At 41.2% G+C, this 13540-nt stretch overlaps 1 pseudogene across 1 annotated transcript in view; it reads right to left on the reverse strand.

The window, feature by feature from the left end:
- LOC309867659 (myocyte-specific enhancer factor 2A-like) overlaps window positions 1–13540 on the reverse strand; it is a 682021-nt pseudogene that overhangs the window by 237521 nt on the left and 430960 nt on the right. The window lies entirely within an intron of this gene.

Genomic DNA, 13540 nt, shown 5'->3' on the forward strand with positions numbered 1-13540 from the left:
TGGACTACTTGTTTCATAAGATAACCAGTTTTTGCAGAGAAACGTGTACCCATATATAATTCTCCCACACTAGCTTGCAGAAACCTAGAGGGCCCCTACTTGTTTTATTTAACTGTGCAGTGACTGTAGTTACTTAAGAAAAATGCTTTGTAGAACAGAGCAGTAGAAAAGCAGGAACCAAGAAAGCAATACTGTACATAAAATGTCATTTATATTACCCAGCCTGGCATGGGTCTCTGTTGCAGAGGGGTGCATGGGAAGGGCTGTTGATATTTTAAAACAAAACAAAAAAGCCCCACACATAACTGTTTTGCACGTGCAAAAAATGTATTGGGTCAAACAAGTGATCTTTAGCTAATAAAAAAGAGAGAGAGTAGAAAACACGCATGAGATATTCCGAAAATACTAGCTTAGAAATATAGAGCATTAACAAAATAAATTAATATATTAAGCTATAATTGGACTATGTCAGAAGTTTCTTTTTACATTCATATCTTAAAGAAACTGATTTTAGCTCATGTATATTTTATATGAAAGAAAACACCCTTATGAATTGATGACTATATATAAAATTATATTCACTACTTTTGAACACATTCTGCTATGAATTATTTATATAAGCCAAAGCTGTATGTTGTAACTTTTTTTTTTAAGAGAATAGCTTTATCTTGTTTTAACTTTTTAGATTTATTTTAAGAGGGGAAAAAAACAAAAATATCTTGCAAGCAGAACCTTGGGAAAAAAAAGCCATGAACACTTATTATTCTATATGTAAATTAAAAGTTGAGCTAAACTCTTTTGTGTATATAGCATCTTAAATATATTATCACCTTTGATGTAAGTACCTATGTATTATATGGTCACCAGATTAAAAAGTATATTTTTGTGAATTGCCGCCAATTTGGGGGGAAAAGGTGAGATCCTTACTAAGTAGAGTATTCACTGTTTAATATTTACTATTTTGTTAAATATACTGTACTTTGGATTTTAATTATTAGCCCAGTCTTTTCAGAAGATTATATAAAGGGGTTTCTCCTCTCACTCGTGGTGAATGTGTGATGTTACGTTGTAATCTTTGTGCTGTATGGATTGAATACCATAATATATTTTATATGTGTACATAAATAGCAAAGTGGCAAAAAAAACTGGTGTTAAGTTCATCTTGCATAAATATAAAATGTGTTGTAACAGATTTAAGGCATTATTTAAAACTTGCCTTTTGTGAGGAAAAAAATATAGTAGAAAAAGCTGACTTAATTTAATATTAGAGAACATGGCAAAATAGTAGACGAGCACAAAGGTTTTATAAGTGGTAAATGATTAGGGAAAAATACTTGTGGGGAAAGGGATCTTTCTTCCTGGCCCCTCTAAAATAGAATGATGCAGCTGGTTACAAAATACTACCATTCTGAGCTCTCTGTGCATCAAAATGGCACTTCGGTGTGGGGAGAAATTCTCTCACGGGCACACCGCTGGCTGGCATGGCGTGCCATCCTCCTGAAACCCGGTCTGCACCCTGCTCCACCTCTGAGCGCGGCCTCCCTCTTACAGAGACAGCGGGGCTGAAGGGCAGGTTCATCCGTTTCCTGGGCTTGTGCCACAAACAAAATTCAAAGTCCTGTATATCTTTCATCGTAGATTTTTAAATACTCCCTTTCCTGAGAAACTCAAAATAAGGGTTTAAAAACTGCTGCTATTTTGTATTTTAAACTTAATGTTGAGCAGCTACCTACAATTTTTTACTTAGGTTTTGCTTTTCCCCCTAAATTGCCTTGCTTCTGACATTTTCCTCATATGCTATTTGTGACAAATCATCAGCCAGACTTCCTGACTGACACATAGGTATTAGTTACAGGGGAAACCTGTGGTGTTCACAGCTACAAAATGGAATTCGGTTTTAGTAACAGTTCGGGTAGTAAATTTTGAGAGGCCAAAAAAAGGGAAGGTGACATGCTGTCTCCTCTCAGCAGGATGGCCCTTGGGCTCTTGTTCAGAAAGGATTAGTTTCTCTTTCAAACGTACTTACTTTACTGAACTGCATACCAGGACGTTTCTTTGTAAGGTCACACCTGATTGAGACAAGACAGTCTCCCGACACTGAATTTCCAAGATAATCCTTACCACTTTGTAAACCATTTATAGCTTTGAAAGTGTTAAGTGATTCTTCCCTTACTCTTCATGCACGTTCATGAACTTCTGCTATACATTGGAATAGGAGTTACCACATTCGCATTTACTGTCTATTTTCTTGTGTGCCTTATGAGATGGCTTTTCTGACTGTATCTCAATAGTCTTTCTTTCTATGCAGGTTTATAATCAGTACAACTACTGTTTTCTAAAATACTATTACACGAGGCTCGGAGTTTGTATTTCAATTACACTGACCAAGTAACAATGTATTCCGTTTTCAGAAAGTGAATATTTGACTGTTAACCCTTTTCCTGTCTGCCCAGTGTGACCTGGAGCGTGTGGACTTATCAGACACCCTCATCCAGACTCCATATACAAATACCACATACACATGCACATCTCCTGGTGGAAACCAACTCAGAGTGGGGAAGACATGAATGGTGTTTCTTTAGAACTGACTTTTCTTACCGTTTTAGACTCGTGTGTTTTGTATCACACCATCACCAAAAAATTTTATCCTTCAGATGAAGTATTTTATTAATAAAAGACAAAAAAAAAAAAGCTTAGAGGACACCGCACTGGCTCAAGTACGGTTTCCAACAGCTGTCCTTCCCTCAGTGTGTGAACCATCCTGCATTGAGTGAGAGTCACCATTGTATGTCTGCAGATGGTCCCAATCAAAACTCCATCTTTTGAGCCCTAATTATGTCCATTGTGTTAGAGACTAAATCAGGGGTTTGTTCGAAAAGAACAATATATGTTTTACCATTTCGTTTAACTGTAAGGACAACTAATAAAGCATTAACCTATTTTCTGTATTAACCATCATGCGCACAAGAAATACTTAGTAAATAAGGAACCAGAAAACTCCTGGCATTGGATCATAAGAAGCTAGATGATTAGAATGTGAAAAAGATTTTACAAATGTAAAACTTTTATTTCTCTGTAGAAACTTTCTTCACTTTGCTGTGCAAGAAGACACTGCTTTGTTATATTTAAAATGGCTTTTTAAAAAAGATTTATGTATTTGGTAAATGTTTGTAGTCAACAGTTCACACAAGAAGCTGTACACGGTTTGATCATGTAAAACCGTTTGGCGGCACAAGCTGGACTTTGTTGCCATCCTTGAGATAAACCTTTTAAGAAAAATAAGTTAATCTCAATTTTTCCCTGAATGTGTTGTTCTTTCTTCATTATACAATAAATATTATAGTGAACTTTTTATCAAATGGTTAAGAAAATGCTAGAGGTTGTTGTAAACTATTTGTATCCTGCACTCACTACAGTAAAGACGGACTGGCTTTTCCTGTGTACTCCAGACTCTGTCATGTTTGCCGCCAGTCGTCCCCTGCCCCGCCCCCAGATGCGTCTCCTGTCCCTTCCCCTCACAGGCCTCTTCCTGCCCGAGATCCCCTTTACCTACTTTGAGGCTTGGTCAAGGAAGCTGCGGCCACAGCTCACCAGCCTCGCCCACAGCTGCTCCTGAGGCTTCCCTTCCTGGGCTGCCCGGGTCCCTGCAGGAGGCAGGGGGCGATCCGGGGCCCAGCTCGGCCAGCCTGGCCCGTCACTGCAGCCGGCGTGGATGGGGCCGGCCCTCGCAGGCGCTGCCGCACTGCCCGCAGGATATACCGGCGGGGGGAGAGGGCGAGTTACTGCTAAACAGGCTCTGAGGATAGCGACTCGGTCTACCCAAAATGCACACCCAATACTGAGCGAGCCGCAGCAGAGGACAGATTTACTGAATGAGTTAGTTTCAAAAATGACAGGTGTGAAAACTTACCTTAAACTTGGCAGTGGCAAGCGCTCTCTTCCTTGGATTTGCCTTTTAAGCCAGCTCGTAACGGAGCACATTCTTGCTGTCAGTTAGATTAAAAGCTAAATTTTTGTGCTGGTTTTACTCGCTGGCTCCAGTGAGGCTCCTATTAGCAGGTTTTGAAAGCTGCTTGAGTCCCGTGGCTAAAAATAGTCTGATCACAGCTGCAGCTGCTTAAAATCAATTCATCGCGATTTCCAGGCTCGCTCCCACGGGCGCCCTCCGCTAGCCTGGAGCCTGCTTTTAAGCTGATGCTGCCTGGCACCTGCCTCGAAGAGGAGTTTTTGTTTGGAACTCTCTGCCAGCCCGGTGGCCCCGGCCTGCTCTCATGTGCCCGGCCAGTCGCTCGGCAGTGGTCAAAGCACCACCTAGGCATGGGACCGAGGAAACCGGTTGTGTTTTCCTGTCCTCCACAGAAAGGGGGTTCCGGAGAGGTGCCTGGAACATTAAGGAGAGGGGCTCCTCAGGGGCCCGTGGACTCGCGCCATCACACCGCAGACACCGCTGAGCCCAGTGTGGGAGAGGTGAGCCCTGGGCCCCAGCTGTCACAGGACACGCTCTTCTCAGCCAGCCCCCAGCCAATGACTGCACACAGCTGGGCTACGCCCCTTCCCTCCTGCAAGGAATCATCTGCACTCCCAACTCCCATCTGCTTCTGCTTCCAGACAACCCAGACTGACACGAGCTCACCCAACTTTAGAGAATGCTTACACTTCAGTCACTTCCTGACATCATCTGCCTGCTCACTCTCTACCAAAGCAGCTGAAGGCAGCTGGGGAAGAAAATCAAAATCACAGTTGTACTAATTGGTTTCACTGTAAACTACCCTCCCACCCCGCCCCACTCCCCCTTTTAAGCTTTTTTTAAACTTTACTTTGAACTTAGTTCTAACTTACATAAAAGCTGCAGAAATCATCGTTTCCATATATCCTGCACCCACCTTCCCGACAGTTAACATTGACATAACTGTCATTCCACTATCAGAACCAGGAAGCTGACGCTCTTCCAGGACTACTAAGCCCGCCTTCCGGTGCAGGCCAGCATCAGCACGGCCACCTGTAACTAGCTCCTCCAGTGTGCATGCCCCCAGCACAGCCACCGGGGAGCCCTGCCTTCCGTTACTGGCCAGCACCACCATGCCCACTTGCAGCTAGAATGAGTCCCTCTGGCCAAGGGCCTACATGCCCTCCACCTCCTTTTCTGCAGCCTGACACCTGTCCCCGACCTCCACTGCAATATGCACACCCAGGGGTAGAGGGTCAAGTTCTAGGGCAGCACACAGACACTCGGGTCCTCTGCCGATGCCAGGGAGCCCCCAGTTGGCCCTAGCCCTTGCTACCTGCCCTGACCCCATCACGACAACTTTATCAGCAAGTGACCTCTGCCTCTACCAAGGGGCCTATATCTGGCCCCTCACAGTCGAGTGTGAACACCACTGGCCCTAGCCACTAATGCTGCCTGCTCTGGTCCCTAGCTACTAACTGGTTCTAGAGGCTGAGAAGCCCAATAGCCCTTACAGGTGCTGCAGACACCTGCAGTGATCACCAAGAACACTGTTACCAACAGTGTGGACCCCAGTGGCTTGAGCCAAAGAGCCATCATGCCCCAACTGAACCTACTGCTACTGAACACTCCTGCACCTGTTGCCCTGCACCACTAGACCTGGTCACAAGGCAATCCGCGCTCCCCCATATGCAAGTGAAAGTCTTCTCTAACCAAAAGCAATCCATAAAGTCTGGAAGACATGAGGGAAACATGTCTCTACCAAAGGGGAGTCCAGTAACGGGACCCAAAGAAACAGAGATGCAGGTATTGCCCATCACAGGATTCAAAATAATTGTAGTACAAATGCTCAGAGCTATAAGAGAACACATAACTGATTCAACAGTATGAGGGAAACCATACAAGAACAAAAGGAGCAGCTAAACAAAGAGAAAAGAACCGAATTTGGGGGCTGAAGAATACAATGAACTGAAGAATTCAATAGTTTCAACAGTGTAGTTGAACAGAAGAGAGAGGCAGTGAGCAAGAAGGCAGATCAGTTGAATTTAAACAATTAGAAAAAATAATGAAAAGGCACAATCAACAGAAACAATGTACATATTACTAAAGTCCCAGAAGAGAGGGAGAAAGGAATGAATAGCTTATTTAAAGAAATAATGACTGGGAATTTCTCAGACATGGGAAGAGAACTAGATATCCAAGTTCATGAAGCTTGGTCACCATAAACTTTCAACCCAAAATGTTCTCCAAGATATATAATAATGAAATGGTCTAAAAATCAAAGACAGAATTTTAAAAGCTAGAAGAGAAAAAAAAAAAATTCTCTCACACAAGGAAACCCCCATAAGGCTCTTAGAGGATTTCTCATCCGACAACTTACAGGCAAAGAGAGAGTGGGATGATAAATTCAAAGTGCTGAGAGAAAAACTGCCAGCCAAAATACTTTACCCAGCAAAGCTGTCCATCAGAAATGAAAGTGAAATAATAAAATTTTTCCCTAAAAAACAAAACCTGCTAAACTCTTGCCAGTAAACTACATTATAAGAAATGCTAAATAACAATAAACATACAATAATAATAATACACATATAAAAATAAATAATAAAATCTTCCCCTAATAAAAGCTGCTAAACTTTTGCCACTAAACTACACAAGAAATGCTGAAAGTGGGCGGTGCCTGGGTGGCTTAGTCGATTAAGTGTTTGACTTGATCTCAGCTTGGGCCTTGATCTCAGTGTTGTGAGTTCAAGCCCTATGTTGAGCTCCTTTCCAAGTTAAAATAAATAGTATTTATTTTATATTGGATCATAAAATAGTAATGAGCCCACTTTAAATAGAATTTTTTAAAAAATTAAAAAAATGCTAAAAGGATTTCCTCAAGCTGAAACAAAAGGACACTAATTAGTAGCTTGAAAACATAGAAATATATGACACACTGGTGTAGAGTCAGACTTAGAATACCTTAACACTGTTAATATGGCATTGTGCTAGGTAAAGATTCACCTAAAGATTAAAAGCCAAAGGTATGAAACCTAGGTATAGCTTTGACAGTTTGTTAATGGATACACCATTAACAATGTAAATAGTGTCATCAAAAATATAAAATGGGGGAGAAAAGGATAGATTTTTTTAATATGCAATCAAATTATTATTAGCATAAAATACACTGATATCTATAAGATTTGTTATGCAAACCTCATGGGAACTCCAAAACAAAAAGCTACAACAGATACACATAAGATAAGAAGGGAATCAAAGTATACTGATACCAAAAATCTCTTATTTACATAGGGAGGCAACAAGAGGAAAAGGAAAATGGAACTATATACAGCCAGAAGATAATAAAGTGGCATTCGTAAGTCCTTACCTGCCAATAATTACTGTAAATGTTAAGGGACCAAATTCTCCAATCAAAAGGCAGACTTACTGCCAGGATTAAAAAAAATAATACCCTATTATATGCTACCAGGGACTCACCTCAGCTCTAAGGACACACATAAAAATCAAAGGAATGGCAAAAGCTACCCCATGCAAACAGAAGCCAAAAGAACATAGGTAGTTATACTAATACCAGACAAAACTGACATTAAGCCAAAAACAGTTAAAGTGACAAAGATGGTCACTGCATAGTGAGTGATAAGGGGGTCAATTCATCAAGATACAAAAATCATCAACTATATGCACCCAACTTTAGAGCACCTGAATTACATTAAGCAAATTCTAACAGATTTGAAGGAAAAAACAGATAACACAATAATAGAAAGGAAATTCAGTACCCTACCTACCAACACAAGATCATCTAGATAGAAAACCTGTGAGAAAGCACTGCACTAGAACTATACTTTAGACCAAATGGACCTAACATGTATAAACAGGCCAACTAACAGCAGCAGAATACACATTCTTCTCAAGTGCATACAGAACATTTTCCAGAATACATCACATGTAGGTCATTAAAGAAAAAAAAAAAAAGTCTTAGCAAATTTTAAAAGATTGAAAAAAACCCAAGTATCTTTTTTGACTATAGTGGTATGGAACCAGAAATTAATAAATAACAGGAGGAAAGCTAGAAATACAACAAATATATGGAGACTACAAAACATGCTCCTGAATATAGGCCAAAAAAGAAATCAAAAGAAAAATCAAGAAGTATCTTGAAACAAATAGGAATGGAAGCACAACATATCAAAAGCTATGGGACATTGCAAGAGTAGTTCTAAGAGGGAAGTTTATAAAAACAAAAAATCTACAACAGATACACATAAGATGAGAAGGGAATCAAAGGGTACTGCTACAGGAAAAATTCACAAATACCTACATCAAAACACAAGAAAACATGAACCACCTCAACTTACAGGTCAAGGCACTAGAGAAAGAACTAAGCCCAAATTTAGTAAAAGGAAGAAAATTTAAAAATAGATGAAATAGAGACAAGAAAAATAATTAAAAAGATCAATGAAACTAAGAGCTGTTCAAAAAAAATGTGAAGAATTTGAAAATCTGAGAAGACAAGTATCACATAAGGAGATTGAATCAGTAATCAAAACGTCCCAACACACACACACACACACACACACACACACACACACACTTTCTACCTCCCAACACAGAAACGTATAGAACCAGATACTTTCACTAATGAATTCTACCAAATATTTATTATAATTTTTTTATTTTTTTATAAACATATGATATATTATTAGCCCCAGGGGTACAGGCCTGTGAATTGTCAGGTTTACACACTTCACAGCACTCACCATAGCACATACCCTCCCCAATGTCCATAACCCCACCATCCTCTCCCTCCCTTCCCTCCCCTGCAGCAACCCTTAGTTTGTTTTGTGACATTAAGAGTCTCTTATGGTTTGTCTCCCTCCTGATCCCATCTTGTTTCATTTATTCTTTTCCTACCTCCCAAACCCCTTCACGTTGCATCACCACTTCCTCATAACAGGGAGATTATGTGATAGTTGTCTTTCTCCAATTGATTTATTTCACTAAGCATAATACTCTCTAGTTCCATCCACATTGTCGCAAATTCTACCAAATATTTAAAGAAGAGTCAGTAGTGACGGTCTTTCTCAAACTATCCAAAAATTAAAGAGAAGGGACTCCCAAACTTATTTTACATGGCCCGCATTACCTGATACCAAAGCCAGATAAGGAGCCTATAAGACAAGAAAATTACAAACAAATATACTTGATTAATATAGATGCAAAAATCCTCATCAAATATTAGCAAACCAAATTAATTAGCACACAGCACATTAAAGAACCACTCACCATCCAGTGGGATCTGTCCCTGGAATGCAAGGCAGTTCCACACACACAAATCAATGGGTGACTGTGAGACACAGTAACAGAAAGAGAAAAAAAAAATCATCTGACATATCAACAGGTGGAAAAAAGGCATTTTATAAATATAACAACCTTTCATGATAAAAATGGTCAACTAATTAAGTATAGGAGAAAGACACCTCAACAAAACAAAGGTCACATATGACAAACCCATAGCCAACATTGTAATGGTGAAAGCTGGAAACTTTTCCTCTAAGGTCAGGAACAACACAATGATACCTACTGTCACCACTCATAGCCAATCAGTTAAAAAAAGTAAAAGGCAGGGCACCTGGGTGGCTCAGTGTGTTAAGCCGCTGCCTTTGGCTCAGGTCATGATCTCAAGGTCCTGGGATCGAGCTCTGCATCGGGCTCTCTGCTCAGCAGGGTGCCTGCTTACTCCTCTCTCTCTCTCTCTCTCTGCCTACTTGAAATCTCTCTCTGTCAAATAAATAAATAAAATCTTAAAAAAAAAGTAAAAGGCATCCAAATAAGAAAAGAAGGGAAACTGCCTTTGCTTATGAATGATATGATCTTATATACACAAAATTCTAAAGACACAACCAAAAAACTGCCAAAATGGACAAATTCAGTAAAGTTGCAGGATACAAAATAAACATACAGAAAACAGTTTTTAGCATTAACAACAAAATATCTGAAAAAGAAACAAAATAATCCTATTTATATTAACATTTAAAACAATACTTAGGAATAAATCTAACCAGAAAGGTAAAAGTTTTATATGGTGAAAACAATGACTTTGATGCAAGAAACTGAAGAAGACACAAGGAAATGTAACAGTAACCTGTGTTCACGGATGGAAAGCACATTGTTAAAATGTCCATACGACCCAAAGCCATTTATAGATCCAGTGCAAACTGTAAAAAAAACATCCCCATGACATTTTCAAAGAAATAGAAAAAACAGTCCTGAAATCTATATGGATCCACAAAAGACCTTGAACAGCCAAACCAATTCTGAGAAAGAACAAACCTGCAGGCATCACATTTCCTGATTTCAACCTATTCTCCAAGCCACCATCGTCAAAATAACAGGCACATAGGTCAACAGAACAGAATTGAGAGCCCAGACGAAGGAAAAAACAAAACAAAACAAAAACCTCCTGCATATAGAGTTAACAACTATTGACAAGGGAGCCAGGAATACTGGGGAAAGGACAGAAAGAAGATCTGTGGGGAAAACTGGATGACCACATGCGGAAGAATGACGGTGTGTCTCTATCTTACACGTTCACAAAAATTGACTCAAAATGGATCAGACTTACACATAAGACCTGACACCATAAAACTTCTACAAATAAACACAGGGAAAAAGCTCCTTAAAATTGGTCTTGGCAATGAGTTTTTGGATTTGACACCAAAAGTACAAACATCAAAAGCCACAATCAACAAGTGGGACAACATCAAACTAAAAAGCAAAAGAGACAACAAAATGAAATGGGAATGGGAATGGGAGAAGAAATGGGAATACGAATGGGAGAAGATATTCGCAAACCACATAGCTGATAAGGGGTTAATAACCAAAATACATAAAAACACATACAGTTCAATAGTATAAAAACAAACCATCTGATTTAAAAATGGGCAGAGGATCTAAGTAGACATTTTCCTAAAGAAGACATAAGGATGACAAACGGGTACATGAAAAGATGCTCAACATCACTACTCATCAGGAAAACGTAAATCAAAACCAAAATGAGGTATCATCTCACCTTCAGCAAAAAGAGGGAACAAGGGTAAGGGTGTGGAGAAAAGAGAACCCTTGTGCTCTGTTGGTGGGAGCATAAGTTGTTTCAGTCATTATGGAAAATGGCATGGACGTTCCTCGAAAAATTAAAAATAAAACTACCATATGACCAGGCAATCCCATTTCTAAGTGTATATCAAAAGAAAATGAAGACAGGATATCGAAAGATAGCTCCCCCGCCTCCAACTTCAGGTGTCACCTAAGGAAATGCCATCTTCTCTAGAAAATCTTTCTTGTTTTATCCACCATGAATCTTCTTATCTATTACCTTCTCACAAGGCCCAGCACGATTTACCACATCAGCGCCCTTAATATAAATTTTACCTTTCCCCCCAGATTAGAAGCACCTTGAGGGCAGGGCCAATGCCTTGCTTTCACATAGCCTCTTGGCATATAATAGGTGCTCTGAAAGTTTGTGAATGAATGAATGAATGAATGGTAACACATGTTCCTTACTCGGGGTGGCCAGTGGGATTCAAAATAACAGTATTTCCTAAAGTTCTGGGAAGGTCTCCCTGTGATCAGAGCCCCTCCCCAGAGCACTGCTGTAGTTGTCCCTTGGGAATCCTACAGAAAAAAGGGAGGGATGGAAGAGGGCCCAGGGCCCAGGTAGGTTCTGCACATCACCGCCATGCCAATCCTTCCCAGGGCTGTGGGGCCTGACCACGCAGGGGGCAGGGAGAGTGGCCCATCTCTCCTCAGAAGCTGTCATACCCAGGTGGCTCCTGGAGAACAGACAAAAATGGATCCTGTACCTTCCCCCTCTCACCACTCCCTATGCCCTTACTGGCCCTCCTCTCTGAAAATAAGCTTCGAGGAACCTTGTCCTAAGGTGTTAAGTATTTCGGGGAAATGGCTAAGTTTCGGGGAAGTTTCCTTTACTGACACAAATGAGGTTTATTTCTCAGAGTCAAGGAGCCTGGCTCACTGGCACCACCCAGGAAATAGACAGGTAAATTCTGATTCCACAGTTCTCCCTCAGGTGAAGGCAGGGATCTAACGTCTTAACAGGTGTGGCCAGTAGCACATTGGGGACCAGAAGATATTTTCTCAGTTCTTCTCTTGCTTCTCTTCTCTCAATTCTGCCTCCTCCTAAAACCCTGTTTTGGGAGGGAAAGAGCAGCAAAGTCCCAAGCAAAGGGGTTCAAGACCCCAGGTTCCCAAGCCAGTTAGCCTGGGTGGGACTCCCACATCCCCATTTGCAAGTTACATGGTCTTAGCTTCATTTTTCCGTTAACAAAACAGGAAGAGTAAGTGCCAACCTCCCGAGGACACCGTAAGGAAGTGAGTTGGTGATAAAGCTCTTAGAGCATCATCTAGCATCTCGGGAGTGTCATGGTTTAAATGAGGATTATTTTTATTCTGCACTGCATCCCAGTCTTTTCCCAAAGAGAAATCTTCACATCTGTTTGGGTCCTTCCTATAGCCAAGCTCAGGTTCCTGCCTTGCCAACCCAAGTGGCTACTGTCTCAGTTCAGGAACTTGAGTTCTTTTTCCACTTCTCCCCTCCACACTCCAGCCACGGCAGCCTAGGCCTTACATGGAGCTGTGACCATCCCCAAGCTGATATCTTCCAGACAAACCTTCCTCAACTCTCAGCACCACCCCAGCCAGCACCCGGCTGGTGCAGGGCTCCAAGTACACTGCTTCAATAAACAGATACATTAGTCTACTAGGAGGTCATCCCATCGTCTTCTCTGCCACTCCCTCTAGGCACCAGGTATGGGGAAGTGGGGAACCTGCCAAGGCACAGGGACAGATACCCTGATCTCCTGCTAGGGAAAGCAAACACTTTAAAACCCCATCTCATATACAAATGGTTGTAACTTTTTAAGACACACATTTCCGCTAAGAACTCCTGGCTTATGTCAGGAAAAGGCTTTCAAGGAATGGTAGAAGACAGGCCAGGAGAGGGAAGCTTCTTTGCTCATTTAAAAAGCAACATGAGGGGACCTGGGTGGCTCAGTCAGTTAAGCTGCTCACTTTGGCTCAGGGTGTTGGGATCAAGCCCAGTGTCAGGCTCTGTGTTCAGTGGGGACCCTGCTTCTCCCTCTGCCCCTCTCCCTGCTTGTGCACATGCACTCTCTCAGGTAAATAAAATCTTTCAAAAATAAATAAATAATAACAAAAAAATAAAAATAAAAAGCAACATGAAAGCTATGGTCATAGCTGGGGAAAAACCCACAGGGAACAGGCAGCATTGCCCCATGCATTTTACCTACAAGTGGGTAGCAAACCCTTTTAAGAAAAGCTTCCTGAAGCAACTGGGTGGCTCAGTCCATTGAGCATCTATCCCTTGATTTCAGCTCAGGTCATGATCTCAGAGTACTGGGATCCAGCTCTGCATCAGGCTCCGTGCCCAGCAGGGAGTCTGCTTGAGGATTCTCTCTCTCTCCCTGCTTCCCTCTGCCCATCCTCAAGATGACAACATATATCAATCCTGACTTTACTCCTTCCCACCCCCAAGAACAATAACAATTATTCATGGAC

This window comes from Mustela nivalis (assembly GCF_964662115.1).
Source record: "Mustela nivalis genome assembly, chromosome: 6".
NCBI classification, from domain to species: domain Eukaryota; kingdom Metazoa; phylum Chordata; class Mammalia; order Carnivora; family Mustelidae; genus Mustela; species Mustela nivalis.